The sequence below is a fragment of the Mobula birostris genome, chromosome 17 (assembly GCF_030028105.1).
Source record: "Mobula birostris isolate sMobBir1 chromosome 17, sMobBir1.hap1, whole genome shotgun sequence".
Taxonomy (NCBI): Eukaryota; Metazoa; Chordata; class Chondrichthyes; order Myliobatiformes; family Myliobatidae; genus Mobula; species Mobula birostris.
The window spans coordinates 41,644,619-41,664,742 of NC_092386.1; the positions used below are offsets into that span (position 1 = coordinate 41,644,619).

Sequence of the window (20,124 nt, forward strand, 5' to 3'; positions counted from 1 at the left end):
CATTTCATTTTATTTTACTTATCTAAAGTGATATTTTGTTACATCACTATTGTCATCCATTCAAATTGCTGTATGTTATTATTTTAATCTTGGCTAAAAATAAAAGAAAATGGATCAATGCTGAAATCTGCAATATGTGAAAGAAAACCTTTTAAATACTTAAATTATTGGCTTACTTTTCTTCTGGCCTGCTCACCTCCAGATGGCATCCAGACGCAAGCTGGAATTTCAGTGTGTGATTAAATCAGTTCATCCCACTCGGCAAGTGGTATTTACATTCAATCATTAACAACAGATTGATTTATCTAAAAGTGTTATCCACATCAGGAAATTCAGTGTTGCAAAACAATGAATTCAAGATGCAGACAAGAGGCCAACACTGGGATTCAATGATTGCAACAGCTTGAAGATTCATTACAATATTTATATTAATATTCACCAAGCTATCATGAAATGCACCGAAGTGCTATTCACTTGTGCATTTTAAAACCAAGTTTCCAATCAACAATATTATTGTCCCATTAAAATGTAAGTTTAAATATGTTAAGGATACATATAATTGTACCCATTTGTATCCTATAATGTTGGAGTGTTGGGTTGGTTAATCCATTCAAATAGCACAAATTTCATTGACTAGAAAATCTGTTGGGTCTCTAATGTGAATGCAATTGACTTCATCAGATTACAGCTCAGACGATAAAAACGTACTGTTTTCCTTGTATATCAGTGGAGATCCTATACATATATAAGTACCACCATTTGCCAAGTAGTACTAAAATAACCTGATTTAAATACATCATTCTTCCAATGTGCCTAAAGAGTGAAACTTTCTACCTGATTTTTCTCTGAGTTTTGCCACTCCTAGGTACTTAACCATGCTGGTAAAGAAATGCAAACTTGAAAGTAAAAGTACTGATTATGGGATCCCGAAAGACATCTACCTCCAACAGCAACAAATACTATTGCACCTATAGCATTGTCATAAATGTCAGAAAATAAGGCTTAAGTCTGGAAGTAGATATGTTTATCACAGACTTCCAACTTGCCTTAAGCATTATAATAACCGAAGTACTTGACTGCTGCAAATCATGCTTATTCCAAGCTGGTGGATCACTATATTAGTTAAGCTAGTCTTTCTAAAACTTTGTAGTTTGTTCTAAAATTATAGTCCATTTTGATTCATTTTTTGACATTGACTTTCCACCTACAAACAAACAAAAAGCACAAGTAAAATAATTTATGTCTGCAGTAACTACCGAAGGTCTGGGTATAGACAAAAAGAAGGCTGCTTACCAAACTTGGTCTTGTGAGCTACATCTCTGCAACTAATAAGTGCCTCCAAAGGTATAAGCAAATTCTGGGACAGATGAACAGAAGCTTGTTTACAGCCATATATTTTAAAGAGCATTTCAAATGAAGGTGGAGAGGTGGAGAAATGTTCCAAAAAATGCCAACACATCAAAGAAGTTCAATATATATGAAAAGATGAGAAATACATACCCATTTGCACCTGGTGTACAATATATACACAGATACACAATATATACACAGAAAGGCTGTCGTATGCATGTTTTAATGCAAAAGTGATTGCTTCTTATTGAAATCCTGCCCATTGTGAAATTGTACCCAGTATAATTCACTAGAGTGTAGATGATTAGGCTCCATTGTCATTCATGCAAGTAATAGCATCATCAATGCATGTGATATGCATTCTATTTTATTGACTGACAGGAGCAGCATAGTCATAGTCATAGTCATAGTCATACTTCATTGATCCCAGGGGAAATTAGTTTTCGTTACAGTTGCACCATAAATAATAAATAGTAATAGAACCATAATAGTTAAATAGTAATATGTAAATTATGCCAGTAAATTATGAAATAAGTCCAGGACCAGCCTATTGGCTCAGGGTGTCTGACCCTCCAAGGGAGGAGTTGTAAAGTTTGATGGCCACAGGCAGGAATGACTTCCTATGACGCTCTGTGCTACATCTCGGTGGAATGAGTCTCTGGCTGAATGTATTCCTGTGCCCACCCAGTACATTATGTAGTGGATGGGAAACATTGATCAAAATGGCATGCAACTTAGGCAGAATCCTCTTTTCAGACACCACCGTGAGAGAGTCCAGTTCCATCCCCACAATATCACTGGCCTTACAGATGAGTTTGTTGATTCTGTTGGTGTCTGTTACCCTCAGCCTGCTGCCCCAGCACACAACAGCAAACATGATAACACTGGCCACCACAGACTCATAGAACATCCTCAGCATCGTCCGGCAGATGTTAAAGCATGGTAGCGTAGTGGTTAGCACAACAATTTACAATACCTACTCTATGCTGTATCTCAAGAAATAAATAAATGGAACAATAATATGCAACCTTTAACCTACATTTTTAACTCCTGATAAAAGAAGGTGCAATCTCACAAGGTGCATATTATCTAGGAGATATCACCTGGCTTCCCCTCTAATGCATCAACATATAGCTATATGTATCTGGCACCACCAGCTTTTGGTGCTCGAAATGTTTCATCTATCATTGCTGGCTGTCAATATTGTGAACAGCAGAGATCTCCATCAAATGATGAGCCCTTTTCTTTCAATCAGTTGTGATTGCAACATGGGACATAGTCTATACTGACGATGTGACTACATACACAGATGACCAGTGAACCCAACACCATCCCATGTGTTCCCTCACCACCATGGCACACTAATAAGCTGCCATGCTGTGGCTATAAAGAAAAGGCTGTCTCCTCATTCCCACGATCCTTGTAGCAAAGATGGGATGGCTGCATTCCCTGCAGGTAATTGCCATCCCTTATTGCACTTATCAGGATAGATGGATAATGACGTTATTGTTGTTATTATTGCATTGATTTCTGTTGCTGATTCAGAGCATTTCAGTGTCACAGTCACCTTTACAATAATTTGAAGATAAATGTTATAATTTTGATGGATTCTGCAGTTTGAAGTTGATACTGAGTACACTTCCCACAATTTGGAGGTCAAGTCATTGGGTATATTTAAGGCAGAGATTGTTAGAGTCTTGATTCATTAGAAAATGAAGGGATACAGGGAGAAGCAGGAGATTGGGCCAAGAGGGAAAATGGATCAGCTATAATGAAATGCTGGAGCAGACTCAATGGGCCGAATGGCCTAATTCTGCTCCTAAATCTTGTGGTCTTAGCGAGCCAATCAATGGTGATCAACATTTAGATGTTAAGAGACACTGTGGAATGTGAGGTCACCAAAGATTATGAATTATAAGTAGAAAACCTTTGGTGTAACAGGCCCTATGCACTTTTAAACTTGGGTAGCATACGTATCCAAAAAGCCTTCTGAACGCTTTCTGAACCAGTAGCTTATTATGAGTTCTATTTCTAAATTCAGACCACTTTTGTTCCTTCATCCCTTCGCTGCTTCTTGGAGTAATTATGAGCAAAAATTCAACATCAGGTGTAAGATATCATGCCATTTGTATCAAACTGAGCAACATGTTAACTAATGAAATGACAAGCCGCACAGTAAACAAGAGGAGGACTGGGAACAGACACACTACCACTTGCCAAAATGTCTCTTTTTTAAAACAAAATAGTCTCCTTTAATTACGGTTATTGCCCCATATTTGATGTTAACCTGCATATCGTTCCTGCACACAATAATAGTCAATATAATATGATCCTTCTCATTGAACAAAACATTACCTTGTGCATGACTTTCCCCATCAGTGGTTTATTTATTGTCATGTTGAGGATGAAATAGAGATACTGACATTGATGGTTTATTACTGAAAAATGACTTGTAGAGAGCCATAAAACCTGCTATTAAGAAGCATACAAAATGATGCTACATCTGATCAGATTCTATTCCCTTCCTACTTGCCTTGCAAGTAAAAAAAATTGGCATCAACAGCATTGACCCTGGTTGGCCTAAGGTACACTCAAATTAAAATCCAATGCTTTTACAGCCTCTTGACAGCGAAACATTTGAATGAGGTATAATCAAACAAAATGCAGTATGTGAATAATCTCTTGTTACAGGTTGGCTACTTTACATCTAAACCAACACTCTCTCCCACACCTCCTCCCACTGCGCAAGCTTTCTGCCTCCTGTTCAGTAAGATGAGAAGGTTAAACAAGATAAAGCATTAATTCATTATTTGCCAATGTCAATAGCTTCAAATGCATTGTGCAGCAATAAAGTACAACAGCAGAGTCTTTCTTGAATGAAATAAAGCTGCCACCTAGAGTTCAGGGTTCAATATTCATCTTTGTCCTGTAAACTCACAGAACCCTTCTTCTACAATTATCAAACTGTGCTTAAATACTTCAGTTTCCAAGGTACTTTCAATTCACAGTGAATTTGCTATTTGATTCTCCTTTTTAGTACATTATATTTATTCCCTAACCAAATGCTCCATCCATGCATAACACACAAGTCAGAAATTCAGAATATGTATATTGAATAGAACCGATACATTAAACTATTGTATCACAACTGATTGGTAATAAAATATTTCAAAACAGCAGCTGAATCGGAGTTTAAAAATTATATAACGTTCTCACTCTCTCCCCCTTCTCACAAACACACACACACACACACACACACACACACACACACACACACAAACACAGCCTAGCAACACACCGCCAACTAGCTGTTGCTTGATTACTTTCTTCACAATAATGCTGGAAAATGTATAGTTAAGAAAAGGATTGAAGGTTCTATGGCTAAGTGGAGACATAGATGAAACACTGTAGTTTCTGTGCCACCGAGATTGTGAAACTGTCATGTGTAAAACGCAGCTGGTCAGGATTGACTAATGGGGATTGTAACGCTAGATAGATATCCTGGTGTTTTGGTCAATTACCTTTGAGTGTCAAGGAGAAATTTCACAGAGCTTAATCTTTTTGGGAGTTACACCTGTGATTATTCACCTCCTTCAGGAAATTAAATACATTGGGGTGTAACCTACAATGGAACAAATTGCACACAGTCTGCTAATAAACGTAGCATTGATGAGCAAAGTAAGGTTTCTTATTCCATTTTTTATATTTTGTAAACAGCAACAAATTCACAGAGCAGAAGGATTGATCCATTGTGACCTTCAACACTGAAAGAGCTTTGAGACATTATCAAGCATGAATAATAAAAATATCAAACAGCTATTATTTGCATTAGTTCATGACCGAACAATGCACCCATAATAGCAATATCTAAGACTTTCAGATAGTACAGATGAAAAGTCAAATATGGTCTTTTTCAGTAATTTCCAGCATTTTGGTTAATTGTATGTTAAGATGGTTCTGCTAGATTCATGCATTTATGCTGTGATTAGTGTGAAATCATATTATTGAGGCAGAACAATGGCAACTTATCTCTTTATCTTGCCATACTGTACCAGAATTGTTTGATACTGACATGAACAATAAAAGGTATAAATGTTCTGATTCTTTATCATTTTTACATATTAAAGTTATAAATGTTTCTCTGTTGAATAAATCTATCATCTATCAGCAAAATGATTAATATTACAGAGCTGGAGACCTGGCCACTTTCTCATGAATTGAATATTTATTTATATTGTTGACATTCTAAATTTCATCTGCTTACGTCTAGGAAGTCTTGAGAAATACAAGTTCTCTCCACTGAAAAACAGAAAAGGGCTTGAAAACGATAAGCTGGAGAACTCATTAGTCTCCTCTCAACTCTGTGCATTGCACTAAGATGTTTTCCTGGTTCATAGTGGTTCACTCAATTGTAACATCTTTGTTACAGAGACAAGTTTCTAGCAACAGAGCAACTAACTGGAATTGGTAATCCATTGTAGCCCAGTGCACACAGAGCAGAAGACTTCTTAAGTCTTGGATTTACTGAAATCAGAGGTGGAGCAAAGTGATGATGGTGCTTAACGGCGACTCCTTTGTTTGCATCTTCAGAAACAGCTCTATTTCCATCTTTAATATCTCTATTTTTCCATTTCAGGGTTCTTTTGAATACCTCGACCTGGAGTTACACGCTGGCTACGGTTCTTTGCAGGAATGGGACTCGCTCTCGGGGTTTCATAACTGGCCATTGTTCGGCAGGCCAAAGGCTCAGCCTAAGAGTCTGGCTTAGCTTTGGAGGCTTAGGATCTCGGGGCTCTGGAGAAGGTCAGTGTCACAGCAGGAGACCCATGTGTCATGGGGGGAGTCAAAGTATCTATGGTTGTGTGCCCAGAGACCCGAGATCTTTGGGCACAGAGCTCGAAAAAAGTGACGTAGTGGACTCTTAACATCGTAAACCAGCGAGTTGTTTATTATGTCTCCCTGCTCGCTGTGAAACAGAGATACCCCTTTCTCCCTTATTGGGATAAACAATGTAGTCTTTAGGGTAACTGCAGGTCAGTGTCTTCACTGTTGTTTTGCTCACGCTTGAGTGCTCAGTGGCGGGTGCCAATGCTTTTTTTTTGCTGGTGAGGGGATGGGGGATTGTTGCTTGTTGCCGCTTACGTGCGGGAGGGAGAGGAGCTGGGAGAGGACTTTGGGGTTCTTACGTTTAACTGTCATTCATTCTTTGGGGCACTCCTCTGTTTTTGTGGATGGTTGCGAAGAAAAAGAATTTCAGGATGTATATTGTATACATTTCTCTGACATTAAATGTACCTTTGAAACCTTGAAACCTTTGAAACTTAATACAACGGTCTGCAAAGTTTCATGTTATAGTCTAATTAATTACTGAAGAAGCAAAATAGCTGCTGGATTGTTGTGAAAATCTCAGATGTTTGTCTGTGACTAGACTCCACAACCCATAGCACCAACAAAAATAATCTCAAATTTTGGATAACAAAGCTGATCTCAGTTTGAAAATTAATGATTGATGCATGCAGAAGTGTTTTCTAACTTTGTTCAAAATCTGGTTTCATCATTTGCTCTTTGTGCTCTTGTCTGAGATTCCCCTACCAATATAAGTAATTTCTTTCTATCAATGCTCAATAAGTCGACTTTAACTGCATGGAAACACTGAATGACAATGTGGCTGCTGGCCTAAAGGATTAATAATTGATTCCCGGGTTCCTGTGTCCCAGAGAATGACATGAGAGAATGGACTAATATAGGATTGTAAACTTGTCCTTGAAAAAAGTTACTCTCCAGAATTTCTAAGGTGGGTTGTTTCTACAAAAAAAACAATAGAAGGGATTGATTGTGGGCCTGATTCCAAATAAATATGAAAAGATGGATGTTGCGGGAAATTTGCTGAGGTAAAATTCCACATATCTTGTTCTCTATCAAATAACTGGCACAAGTAGCTATACCACAAAAGGAATAACATAATTTATGTTATTTCTTTCTTCCCACATGATAGTTAACACATGGTTGACCTTGCACCTCATTTGGTGCTTTTCCTGCTGTCTATAGTGAAGCATAAATTCACAAGGCAACTTACAGCATGTGTTGTCACATTGACACTTCAGAGGGACTTTGCACAGAAAATGCCAATGCAACTTTACAGCACCAGCTAATGGTTCATGAAGGGATGTAGGATAAACATTTGCGTGTCATTTTGTGCATCGTTAAAACTTAATTACAAGTGCAGTGCTGAGGAAATTTGTTTTTTTTTAAGTGACCTTGTAATTCACGTGAGTATTTAAATCAAGGTTCCCTGATTTTTGTTCTGGCTTTCAGGTGTATTTCAAATGCCAAAATGCGTTATTCAGAGCTGCATTGTTGTTCCCTTCTAGCTTCTTGGATGACATGTTTACCCTCAGTCAGCACTGGCATAACAGATTCAAGAAGGGAGGAAGAGTGAGAACAGGGAATTATAGACCGGTTAGCCTGACGTCGGTGGTGGGAAAGATGCTGGAGTCAATTATAAAAGATGAAATTACGACACACCTGAATAGCAGTAACAGGATTGGTCCGAGTCAGCATGGATTTATGAAGGGGAAATCATGCTTGACTAATCTTCTGGAATTTTTTGAGGATGAAAATAGACAAGGGAGAGCCGGTGGATGTAGTGTACCTGGACCTTCAGAAAGCCTTTGATAAAGTCCCACATAGGAGATTAGTGGGCAAAATTAGGGCACATGGTATTGGGGGCAGAGTACTGACATGGATTGAAAATCGGCTGGCTGACAGAAAACAAAGAGTAGTGATTAATGGGTCCTTTTCGGAATGGCAGGCGGTGACCAGTGGGGTACTGCAGGGTTCAGTGCTGGGACCGCAGCTGTTTACAATATATGTTAATGATTTAGATGAGGGAATTAAAAGTAACATTAGCAAATTTGCCGATGACACAAAGCTGGGTGGCAGTGTGAAATGTGAGGAGGATGTTAGGAGAATGCAGGGTGACTTGCACAGGCTGGATGAGTGGGCAGATGCATTGCAGATGCAGTTTAATGTGGATAAATGTGAAGTTATCCACTTTGGTGATAAGAACAGGAAGACAGATTATTATCTAAATGGAGTCAAGTTAGGAAAAGGGGAAGCACAACGAGATCTAGGTGTCCTTGTACATCGGTCACTGAAAGCAAGCACGCAAGTACAGCAGGCTGTGAAGAAAGCTAATGACATGCTGGCCTTCATAACAAGGGGAATTGAGTATAAGAGCAAAGAGGTCCTTCTGCAGCTGTACAGGGCCCTGGTGAGACCCACCTGGAGTACTGTGTGCAGTTTTGGTCTCCAAATTTGAGGAAGGACATTCTTGCTATTGAGGGAGTGCAGCGTAGGTTCACAAGGTTAATTCCCGGGATGGTGGGACTGTCGTATGTCGAAAGATTGGAGCGACTGGGCTTGTATACTCTGGAATTTAGAAGGCTGAGAGGGGATCTTATTGAAACATATAAGATTATTAAGGGATTGGACATGCTGGACGCAGGAAGCATGTTCCCGCTGATGGGTGAGTCCAGAACCAGAGCCCACAGTTTAAGAATAAGAAGTAGGCCATTTAGAACGGAATTGAGGAAAAACTTTTTCACCCAGAGAGTGGTGGATGTATGGAATGCTCTGCCCCAGAAGGCTGTGGAGGCCAAGTCTCTGGATGCTTTGAAGAAAGAAATGGATAGAGCTCTTAAAGATAGTGGAATCAAAGGTTATGGGGATAAGGCAGGAACTGGATACTGATTGTGGATGATCAGCCATGATCACAGTGAATGGCGGTGCTGGCTCGAAGGGCCAAATGGCCTACTCCTGCATCTATTGTCTATTGTCTATTGTCTATTGTTCACCTTAATGTATCATTCTCAGCAAATGCCACCAGCATTATCGCAACAAATCTAGTTAGGATTAGTCAACCATGCATTACCACTATACAATATTATGTAATCACTATGGCAGTTAAGTCCAAGTCAGATGGAACCCTCACAATTCTTATCTATAGAGGTGACAAGTATCATCATATCAAGGCAGTCGCACCAGATGAACCAAACTGGATTTATGAGAAAGATCAAAATTGTGGCAACAGTGCAAAAGCAGAAATCCACTGTATTAACCAGACCTTTAATTGACTTCCCTCTATTGGCAAGGGATTCAGAATTCACAGGAATTCAAAAAGGAAACTGTTTCTTAAACAATGACCTGTTTAAGGAAAATAAGTTTAGAGGATTAATGAAGTTGAAGAACGGCATATGATTCTTTATTTATTTACAGCTCAGGAACAAGCCATTCAGCCCAACATTCATGGCAGTGTAAGTTGCCCATGCTGGCATTGTCATACTTCATCGAGCCGCATTATACTTCCCTTCATCCATCACATGGTTACCAGTGATGTCTAAGTACAGGCCTTATCAAATAAACCTACTCCTGAACTTATGGTGGAGGAAAAGTAATTGGAAACGCAGCTGAAGGTGAAGAGTCCCAGTGGCTTGGGACGCTGCCGCTTAATGAACTCCTGCAGCAGTGTTCAGTGGTGAAGACAATTTATGTGACGTGTTGTGGTTAAATCCAAAAGCCAGCAGTTTTTGGTGTACTTGACCACCTGTCTATCCTCAAACCTACTGGCTCACAGGAGTTAATTGTTTTTCTACACTAATGAATTCACACGGGAACATCTATGCTATAATATAACTGTAGTCTTGGTTTACACAGGGTATTTGAACTATCTTTGTGTTATGAGGTCACAAAAGTAATGAAGTATATATGTAACAAAAAGATAGATATGATATTGATTTGGAAAATAGAAATCCAGAGTCATTACTCACTGCTGAGAATAGACTAATCGTAAAGCCCCAGTGAAAAGATTAAAAACAGTTTCAGGAAGTATTACTTAGACTGATCAATGATGTACCATCCCCAGTCATTGGATTTTCAATAACACTTTTCCCTTTTGGGAAACAATCAATTTTTATCATATGATTGATTTACCTTTGGGCTCTGTTTCTATGCACTGAAAAAGGCATTTATCTTCAATGTATAGTAATACTATTTTCAGAAGGTAGCTCTCTTCCAAAGAATTCTGACATCCCTGAAGCTTTTCTGTGTTTAATGTTATGATTACTGTGACTAAGTGGTTTAAATTGCACTTTAGGGCCATTTCATAATTTTAAATTGCAATAGATGTCGGAACTGTTCTGGATATGCTATCTGAAATAAGAAGAGCTGAATCCACAATTGGTTACAGATACTCACCAAGGATTTAATGCTTTATTTATGAGAGAAAAAAATACTACGAAACTTAAAAACATTATGGGCTAGATCTTGCTGGCTACTGCCAACTGTTCCAAATGAAACCATCTGTATTTAACTATTTGAACAGCAGTGGGTCCAGGATTTACATGTGTATGCAGTCCAAAGCAGAGACTTAGGGCTTACTGACAAATATGAAAGGTTAAATCTGTTATTTTGCTCCTCTGCCAGCCTCCCTATTAGACCCTAAAATCCCTGACAAGGAGAACTGCCCAATTGACCCTGAGCCAGAATCTGAGACATTAATGAGGAATGTAGTTCAAAACATTAGGAGACAAAAGGTTAGGTAAGTAAGTTAGTTCATTTTAAAATTATGAGACAAGACAATGCTAGAGACAGGTCAGGCAGCATCCATAATACGAAGAAAAGACTTAACACTTCAGGTTAGGAAGCAAAAATCAGGCAGGGCTCTTGAGAATTGTAAGGTAGATGGGAAGGAGCTTCAGAAGGCACTTAAGACAACTGGAAGGGAACATGAGAAGGCCTTGCTGCATAGGATTAAGGAAAACCCTGAGTATGTGAAGAACAGGAAGATTGAGGGTTGAACCAGTCTTGGATAGCAGGGAGTGTCATGTGCTTAAAGGTGGAGGAGATAGGGAGATCCTCAATGAATACTTTGCTTCAGCGTTCATCGGAGAGAAGGACTTTGATGAACGTGAGGTCAATGTAGAACAGGCTAATATGCTGGAGCATGTCAAGTTGAAGAAAAAAGTACTGATGGAGTTTCCGAAAAATATTAGGAATTGATAAGTCCCTAGGGCCAGACATGATGTACCCCTGGTTTCTGTGGAAAGCAAGGGGAAGATTACTGGGATGCTGACGAAGATCTTTGCAGCCTCCTTTGCCACAGGAATAGTACCAGAGGACTGGAGAACGGCAGATGTTGTTCCGTTGATCAAGAAAGTTAATTGAGATAATCCTGGGAATTATAGGCCAGTGAGTCTTATGTCAGTGGTGGGAAAATTATGAGAGAGGTTTCTAAGGGACAGGACATACACACATTGGAGAAGCATTGTCTTATAATGAATAGTCCTGCATGGCTTGGTGGGGGGGGGGGGCATGTTGTGTCTCACGAGCCTAATTGTGTTTTGTTGAGGAGGTGACAAAGCAGATAGATGAAGGTAGAGTGGTAAATGTGATGTATATGGATTTTAGTAAGGTGTTTGACAAGGTTCCCCATGGCAAGTGCATCCAGAAGGTCATGAGGCAGGGGACTCATAGAAACTGCACTGTGCAGATTGCCTAATTGGCTTTCCCACATTCGGCAGAGGGTGATAGTAGAAGAACTGTATTCTGCCTGAAAGTCAGTGACTAATGATGATTTTTATCATTGAACAATGAGGAAACAGGGAGATGGTTTTATAAGTTTTCAAATGCTTTATAATCTAGGAGGTTGTCATCAGTTACAACAGGATGTAGATTTGGGCAGAGAAGAGGCAGATGGAATTCAATCCAGAAAATTGTGAAGAGATACACTTTGAAAGATTGAACTTGAAGATGGAGCATGAGGTTAATGGCAGGATTCTTAGCAGTGTAAAGGAACAGAGAGATCTTCGGATCCAAGTCCCCAGATGCCTCATCAAAGTTGTCATGCAACTTGATCAACATACACAAAATGCTGGCAGCATCTATGGAAAGGAATAAACAGTCAATGTTTCAGTCCAGGACATTTTATCAAGACTTGATTTCCAGCATCTGCAGAATCCCATGTGTTCATGAATTGCGCAAATCTGTAGGGTTGTTAAGAAGGCATATGGTGTGCCAGCCTTTACTAGTCAGGGTATTGGGTTCTATAGCTGCAAGGTCATGTTGCAACTCTATAAAACTGTGCTTCGATGACACTTAGAATATTGTGTTCAGTTCTGGTCACCTCATTATAGGAAGGGTGTAAAAGTTTTAGAGAGGATGCAGAGGAGACCTACAGGATCCTGCCTAGATTGGAGAACTTGTCTTATCAGGAAATGGTCAGCAATTTAGGGCTCTTTGCTTTGGAGCAATGGAGGATGAGAGACGACCTGATTGAAGTGCATAAGTTATGACAGGCATAGATAGAGTGGACAGCCAGCATCCCTTCCCCAGTGAGGCAATGGGCAATGCCAGAGGGCATCCATTTAAGGTGAGTGGATGAAAGTTTAGGAAAGATGTCAGAGGTAGGTATTGTACACAGAATGGTGGGTGCCTTGAGCAAACTGTCAGGGGTAGTGATAGAGGCTAAAGCAATACATTCAAAAGGCTCTTCAACAGGCAATAGATGTAAGCAAATTGGAGGGTCATGGACTGTACAGGAAGGGTTAGATTGAATTTAGAGTAAGTTTATATAGTTCAGAATGACATTATGGGCTGAAATCCCCATTATCTACTGTACTGTTCTGTGTTCTAGATTCAAGATTCAGGTTTGTTTAATGCCATTTCCAGTACACAAATATAAAAGAGAATTAAATAATTGTTACTCCGGATCCATAAAAAACACACAAAATGCGATAAAGAACATAACAATAGAAATATACAATAGATATAAATACATAACATAGCTGATATACATAGATTGATTGTAGGTCCATAAAGTGACACTTGGCATAGGGTGTCTATACATAAGGTGACTGACAGGAAATGATAATTTAGTGGTGGTGGTGGATGGTCCATGTTCTATATTGTATGTTCTTAATAGCCCGAAGGTTAGAAAACCTGATGGGTCATTGACTTTAAACTTTATCTCTGTTTCACTCCCCACAGATGCTGCCTGACCAGCTGAATATTTTCAATATTTCTGTTTTTAATTAGAATTCTAGCATTTGCAGTATCTTGCTTTTGAATACTTAAAAAAATACTTTAATTTAATGTTTTTAATTTGTTAGGTGCTTTGAATATCTTTTATTGCTTTTATTTAATTTGGAATAATTTTGAAGTTTCTCTGAATGCCAGAGAAGTTGCAAATTTTGCAATTACATACTCCCACCTCTAGCTTTGTCACCTGCTAAAGGGTGCTTGAAATAATTCAATGCACTGGTCTGGACCCAGGGTATGATCCCTATCTGTGACCTCCAGACTCCAGGAACAGCCCACGCTCTGGATAGGGCGATTACAGGCACGGCAAACCATTGACTTTGATTCCATGCAGACATCAGGCCAGCCGAGAATAGCCCATTCCCTTATACAGAGAGTACCAAGAAGTTTGACAGGAGTGTTTAAAAATAGGAGCTTCTGACAGCCTCGGGAGGGGATGTCTAATTCCATTGGCTAGCTATTCAATTAATTTAAGATCAGTGAAAGGAGACAAAGGGATGAAGTACTTAAAAGAGTATCTTACTAGCATTATCAATTGCTTATACAATAAGCCACTACTAGTTAGACCATAAGACTATAAGACATAGGAGCAGAATTAGGCCATTTGGCCTATCGGGTCTGCTCCGCTATTCCATCATGGCTAATTTATTATCCCCCAACCCTAATTTTCTGCATTCCCTGCTTAACCTTTGACACCCTTATTAATCAAGAACCCATCAACCTCCGCTTTAAATATACCCGATATCTTGGCCTCCACCACCCCTCTGTGGCAATGAATTCCACAGATTCACCACCATTTGGCTCCACCTGTAAGTAGTCTGAACATTCTCCCTGTGAACTGCATGGGTTTCCCCCAGGTGCTCCGGTTACATCCCAGTGCAAAGACAGAGCTATTTGGTCAATTGGTCATTGTAGGGGTCGCTGGGTGGTGCAGCTTGCTGAACGAGGAGGGCCTGTTCCGCACTGTTACTCTAAATGAAATAAAATAAAGGAAATCTTCCTCATCTCTGTTCTAAAGACCATTCTATTCTAAGACTGTGCCCTCTGGTCCTAGACTCCCCACTATGAGAAACATCCTCTCCATGTTCCCTCTATCTAGGCCTTTCAATATTTGAGAGATTTTAATGAGATCCCTCCTCATTCATCAAAACTATAGCAAATACAGTCCAAGTACCCTCAAATGCTCCTCATACATTAACCCTTCCATTCCCGGAATCATTCTTGTGAATATCCTCTAGTCTAGACGCACTCCAATACCTGCACATCCTTTCCTAGATAAGGGGCCCAAAACTGCTCACGATTTTCCAAGTGTAGTCTGTTAATGCCTTTAAAAGCTTCAGCATTATATCCTTGCTTTTATATCCCAGTCTTCTCGAAATAAATGCATTTGCCTTCATAATAAGTGACTCATCAGAGGGGTCGCCCCACCGTGTTTACAAGGAATGATATTGCAACTGCTTATCAAATGGATATAATCTTCACCACCAAGGAAACTGCAGGAAGCACCAGCAATCACAGAGCATGGTCATACTCAACCACACAAAATTCTTATCTCTCTACCAACTTATTGTAGAGAATCCTCAAATTTAATGAGCATTGCCATTGAATGTGTTACCATTTCACATCTGTTTAGTTGTGATAGACAAGTCAAGATCATAGCCAATGCAATCCTCCAGTAAGGTGGCAGCGCACTTGGTTGCTCTGGCGTAGTTGTTTAGCCTTCATGTCATTTTTATGATCGAAAGACACTGCTGGGTGATAAGATCATCAACTACTACAGGTCTTTACCATCAGCGAGTTGCTCGACAGCGTTGGAGCTGAATTTGTTGTGTATGGTGTTACAGCATCCCAAGGAGCAAAGTGTCTAAGTGCTGTATGGAGGCAGTGCACTGTCCAACAAACAGGGCAAAGAGTTTTTTTTCCTTATGGACATTTTGCTTCTGATCACAAGACCCTGTTGGACATCGGTAATGTAGACTACAGCAAATCCCAGACCAATGGTGGGGGAGCTGCGTGGCCTCAGCCGTTGTGCAGACCACGCCCTCATGCCACGGGGCTGCCTGATGCAAGGAGACACAAGTCGGTGTGGCACGGCAGCATCCATGCTGGTTTTGGGGCTGACTCCTCCTGTCAGTGCTGCCCTCTAGTGTTCGCTTGGTGGAAGACAAGCTGGATAGCAGTCATCTGCCACGGCACTAATGCGAGACAAGGAACTGCTGCTAGTCTTGTAGAAAATGTGGCTTCAGGACAACATCCCATGCACCATCGATCTACAGGCCATGACACTTAGGGATTTTGGCTATATTGTTCTTTTTATTTCAGCTCAAGCTAGTAAAATCTGAGGTATGAGCAAAACTAAGCACACTCATTTATCAACCGCTAGGAGCTTTTGGGCTATTCTAGTGGTGTTCAGTATTGTGGCTTTCTGAAGATTTACATAAATATTGCTGTGTAAGCCTGATTGTTTAATGTCATTGTGTAGTAACTTTGGGATGATACCTGTTGTAGATATTACTATTGGGTCAACGTATATATTGTTCATGTTTCATAGGCTTTCTATTTTCTCTTTTAATTCAGCATGTGTCTGGTGTTTTACACTCATTGATTTCTGTATGTAATTTATGTTAAGAATGGCTATATCCAGTAAGTAAGTTGTTCTTGTGTGTTTATCCTGTAATATTATATCTGGATGGTAATTATGGATTGTCCTATCTGTAATAGTGGATTGGTCAAAATATAATTTGTAGGACTTTAACTCTAAAACTGGATCAGGCTTATATTAATAGTAAGATATAGTGTCTTTTATGAGTTTGCATTTTAAAGCAAGATTTTGGTGAATGATGTTTGCCACTTGATTGTGCCTGTGTAAGTAAGCAGATTGAGTTAAACTGCTGCAGGATTCTGCAATGTGTTGGATTGCTCTGGTTTCTCTTGGCATTTTCTACATTGATCATCTAAAATTTTTTGGTCTTTTATTACATATTTTTGATTTTTTTTTTGTTTAACCATCTGGTCCTGTATCGGCACAAGGAACCCCTCTTTTTCTGGGAAGTGGTTTCCAACTCTGAGCCAGGCATTCAACGCTTCCTTGTTGATAACTAGTCCGCTCAGATCATGGGTATGTCTTCTATGGAGAGTCCTGCTCTTCCATTGGTTAACTTCTTCATTTCTTCATTTCAGTGATAATTTCTTCATTTTCTGGGTTGTGTTTTCATTTAAGTTTAGTGGTGTGTAGTTGTTATCAGAATTGCATATGCTCATGTGGAGTGCTGGATTTTGTTTTTGCTGATGAAAGTATATCCTTAGAAGTTGTATCTGACTGTTCTGTAAATTTTTTATGCCTGTCATTCCTCTTCCTCCTTCCATCCTAGGTAATGTTAATCTAAGTGTGTTCGAGTGTAGATAATGTTTTCTCAAATTTGTCATTTCAGTTCTTATTTTCCTTTGTAAATTTTCCAGATCAGTTTCTGACCAAGATATTGTGCCAAAACAACATGTCAATATGGAATAAAGGAAGTGTTTATTGCTGTTGTTATATTTTTACTACTAAGCTCTGTTCGGCAGATTTTCTTAATCCTTGAAGTAAATTCTGTCAAAAGTTTTCCTTTTATCATACTATGATCTGTTTTCTTTGCTTGTTGATATCCCAGATATTCATATGTTTCATATTCATCCATTGATTGTATTGTATCCTGCTGCTCTGTTTTATATTCTACTGGCTCTATTGCACATTTCTTTCTCTTTAATGTTCTGCACTTATCTAGTCCAAAGTTCATGTTTATATCTTTAGAAAATAGTTTACTTTTGAACTAATTGCTTTAGCTTTACTGATGAAGGAGCATATACTTTCAAATTGTCCATGTATAGAAGGTATAATTTGTTTGGTGTCCCTGGTTTGATACTGAATTTTCATCCGATTCAGTAAATTATAGAGTGGATTTGAAGCTAGACAAAACCATAGTGGGCTTAGAGAGTCAACATGGCAAATGCCTCAGTTTATTTTGATAACGGTGGTTGGTTGTTAATTAATAGGGTGATTATAGTACCCCTATGCTTCCTCAGATCTTAAAGGAATTTCACAAGTCTTCAATATAGTTTATATATATTAAGAACTCCTATTAACCACACTTGTGGGACAGAATCAAATGCTTTTTGGTAGTCAATATAACAACATGAAAGACTTCTGCTTTTCCAATCAGCTTGATTTAGAATTACAGGATCTTTTATCAGATGTTCTTTCCATCCTTTCATACCCTTACAGTATCCTTCCTACTGATCTGTAAGTATATAGTGGATATCGAAGTGAGTGGTGACTAGTTGCGAGATGCATGATGTTAAAATTTTACATATAGTTTGTAAGCATGTAATAGAATGCTATCTTGATGGATCATTTGAGATTTTTCCTTGTGGTAAGAGATATGTTTTATCTTCTGTCAAAAAATTGTGCACTTTTTCAGGATTTTTAAGAGAATTGTTGCTAAGTATTAATAAGTACAGATGAAGGCAAGTTAATTTTTTTGACCAATAATTACACACATTACAACAGCTGGTACTTTTCCAGTTGTGGGTAGTTTTTATAACTGCTTTTAGCATTACCTTTGTAACTTCAGGTACTTGCATTTCTTCAATTGTGTGAATGTGTTCTTTTTCCTCCCTAACCGGCTTGCTTCTTGACTGTGCATCAACCTATTCGACCAGATATTAGACCAAAAATTCATTATCTCTGTTGGTAATTCCGTGCAAGCATTAGTGACAGTTTGTTGTTTCATTGTCCTGTATAAACCTTTTTCAATGTTTCTGAATTGATAATTCTGTTTTCTTCACCTGGTGCATTTCATATATCTATTTGGTCTGGCTTTGTATGCTCCAAGTTTTTGTTTCAGCGTAGCTATAAATTTTAAAATGTTTTTGTTAGGTTGATCATATATTGTATGGACCTTTTATTTCCATAGTATTTCTTTAGCTTTTCTCTTAACTTTTTGTTCAGGTTATCCATTTTATACTCCATTAGGCAGGCTATTTCTGCGCTTTAGGTTTCAATTTTGTTTCTTAATCTCTTCTGCCATTTCAGTGTTCTCATTTTATTACTCAGTTTTGGGTTTCTGTTAATGAGTACCTCTGGTTTTGAGCCATTTCATTGCACTGCTCTTAATGCTGTGCACTATGTTATTGTGTGTAGTTCTTAAAATGTTTCTAGTTTTCCTAAATATTGTGGTAATATGATATTATTGAGAATATTAACAATCATTATTATTATGATTGTTACTATACAGCATGTTTTACTGCTTTCATAATTATATGTGCTATATGTATCTTACATTGTGTACCACTGTTGGTACTGCTATTTGCACCCTGGCCCCAGAGGAACGCTGTTTCATTTGGCTGTATTCATGTGTATGGTTGAATTACAATTAATCTTAAACTTGAACTTGAACTGAATGAATCCACTGCAAACACTGTCCCTGCACAGACAGGATATAATCAATCCTATATTGATATTGCAAACCTCTCCTTAATCTTCCTCACTGCAATATTACATCATACCTCCAAGAATCTCCCCACTGGAGTGGAACTGGTCTATAGGGTGAACTAGAAACTCTGTTGAATCCTGTTGCCTCTCTCCAAAACCAAGATCATTCCAAGCTCAATCATAGAGTTACCTTATACAGATGACTCTTGCATATGTGAAACTCTCAGAGGCTGAGATTCAAGTCATCATTACCACTTTCAGTCAGTCATTTAATGGATTGGTCTTACTGTTCTACCATATGTTTTCACCAAAGAACATTGTGGCCCAGTAGTGAGATGTTGGAAAACAGAGATCACTTTCCATATCATAGGGACCACTTCTCAGTGTATGGAGATATCAATGATGAAATTCACCGCTAGTAGATCAAGAACCCACTCCAAGCACTAAATTTATGGTCTCTCAAGTAACCATGACCTCTGTCTCTTTCACACACTATAGACACGTAAGACCTACAGATGGTGCATGCAGAGTAGTAGATAATTATTTCCAATACTATATTCAGAAGATCATTCAAACTGATAGGATAAGCCAACTCCCAGCATAAACTTTGATCATGTTGAACCAGCTCCACTTGTTCAACAACATAATATGTACATCAGACATCAGACTCCTCCACTGCACTCTAAGCTCCAGGTGAAAAGAACATTTCAAAGTCTCCTTAAAATGATCTAATATCCCAACTAACTCATTACAATCCGTGGTCCAAGTGGAGATGGATCATCCAGAGAGGCAATGAGATCAGAGTGACTTGTCTTGTGTTCTTGGAATCTGCTTTAAATGTTCTGTTCTTTTTTTGGTAGATGAAATAATGATGAACGCCAGGCAGATTTTCACAAGGAACTCTTGATGGAAACGTGAAGCATTGATTAGAGGTGAACTGGCATTCAGGTGCTTTTTGGCTAATTTTCAGTTCTACCATTAGTTGCACACAATCTCTTTCTTCTTCTTTGATATCTTGCTTCCACATTACTGTCCTTGTGCTTGCGGTGTCTGATTAATGTTACGTGGGATCCACAGATCTGATATAGGTGGGCAGATTGAGTTGCTCTGAGGTTCTGCTCTCCATTCGCTGTTTCACTAGGCCACCTAAGTGTGCCGCAATAGTTGGCTGAAGGGCCTGTCTGTTCTATAATGCTTTATGTTCTCTG

At 38.9% G+C, this 20,124-nt stretch overlaps 1 long non-coding RNA gene across 1 annotated transcript; it reads left to right on the top strand.

Moving 5' to 3' along the window:
* The first annotated feature begins 5,848 nt into the window (after window positions 1-5,848).
* On the top strand, window positions 5,849-19,859 carry LOC140211394 (uncharacterized). Its single transcript, XR_011889446.1, has 3 exons — window positions 5,849-5,905; window positions 5,987-6,153; window positions 19,777-19,859. It is a non-coding gene; the product is annotated as an uncharacterized lncRNA (long non-coding RNA).
* The last annotated feature ends 265 nt before the right edge of the window (window positions 19,860-20,124 follow it).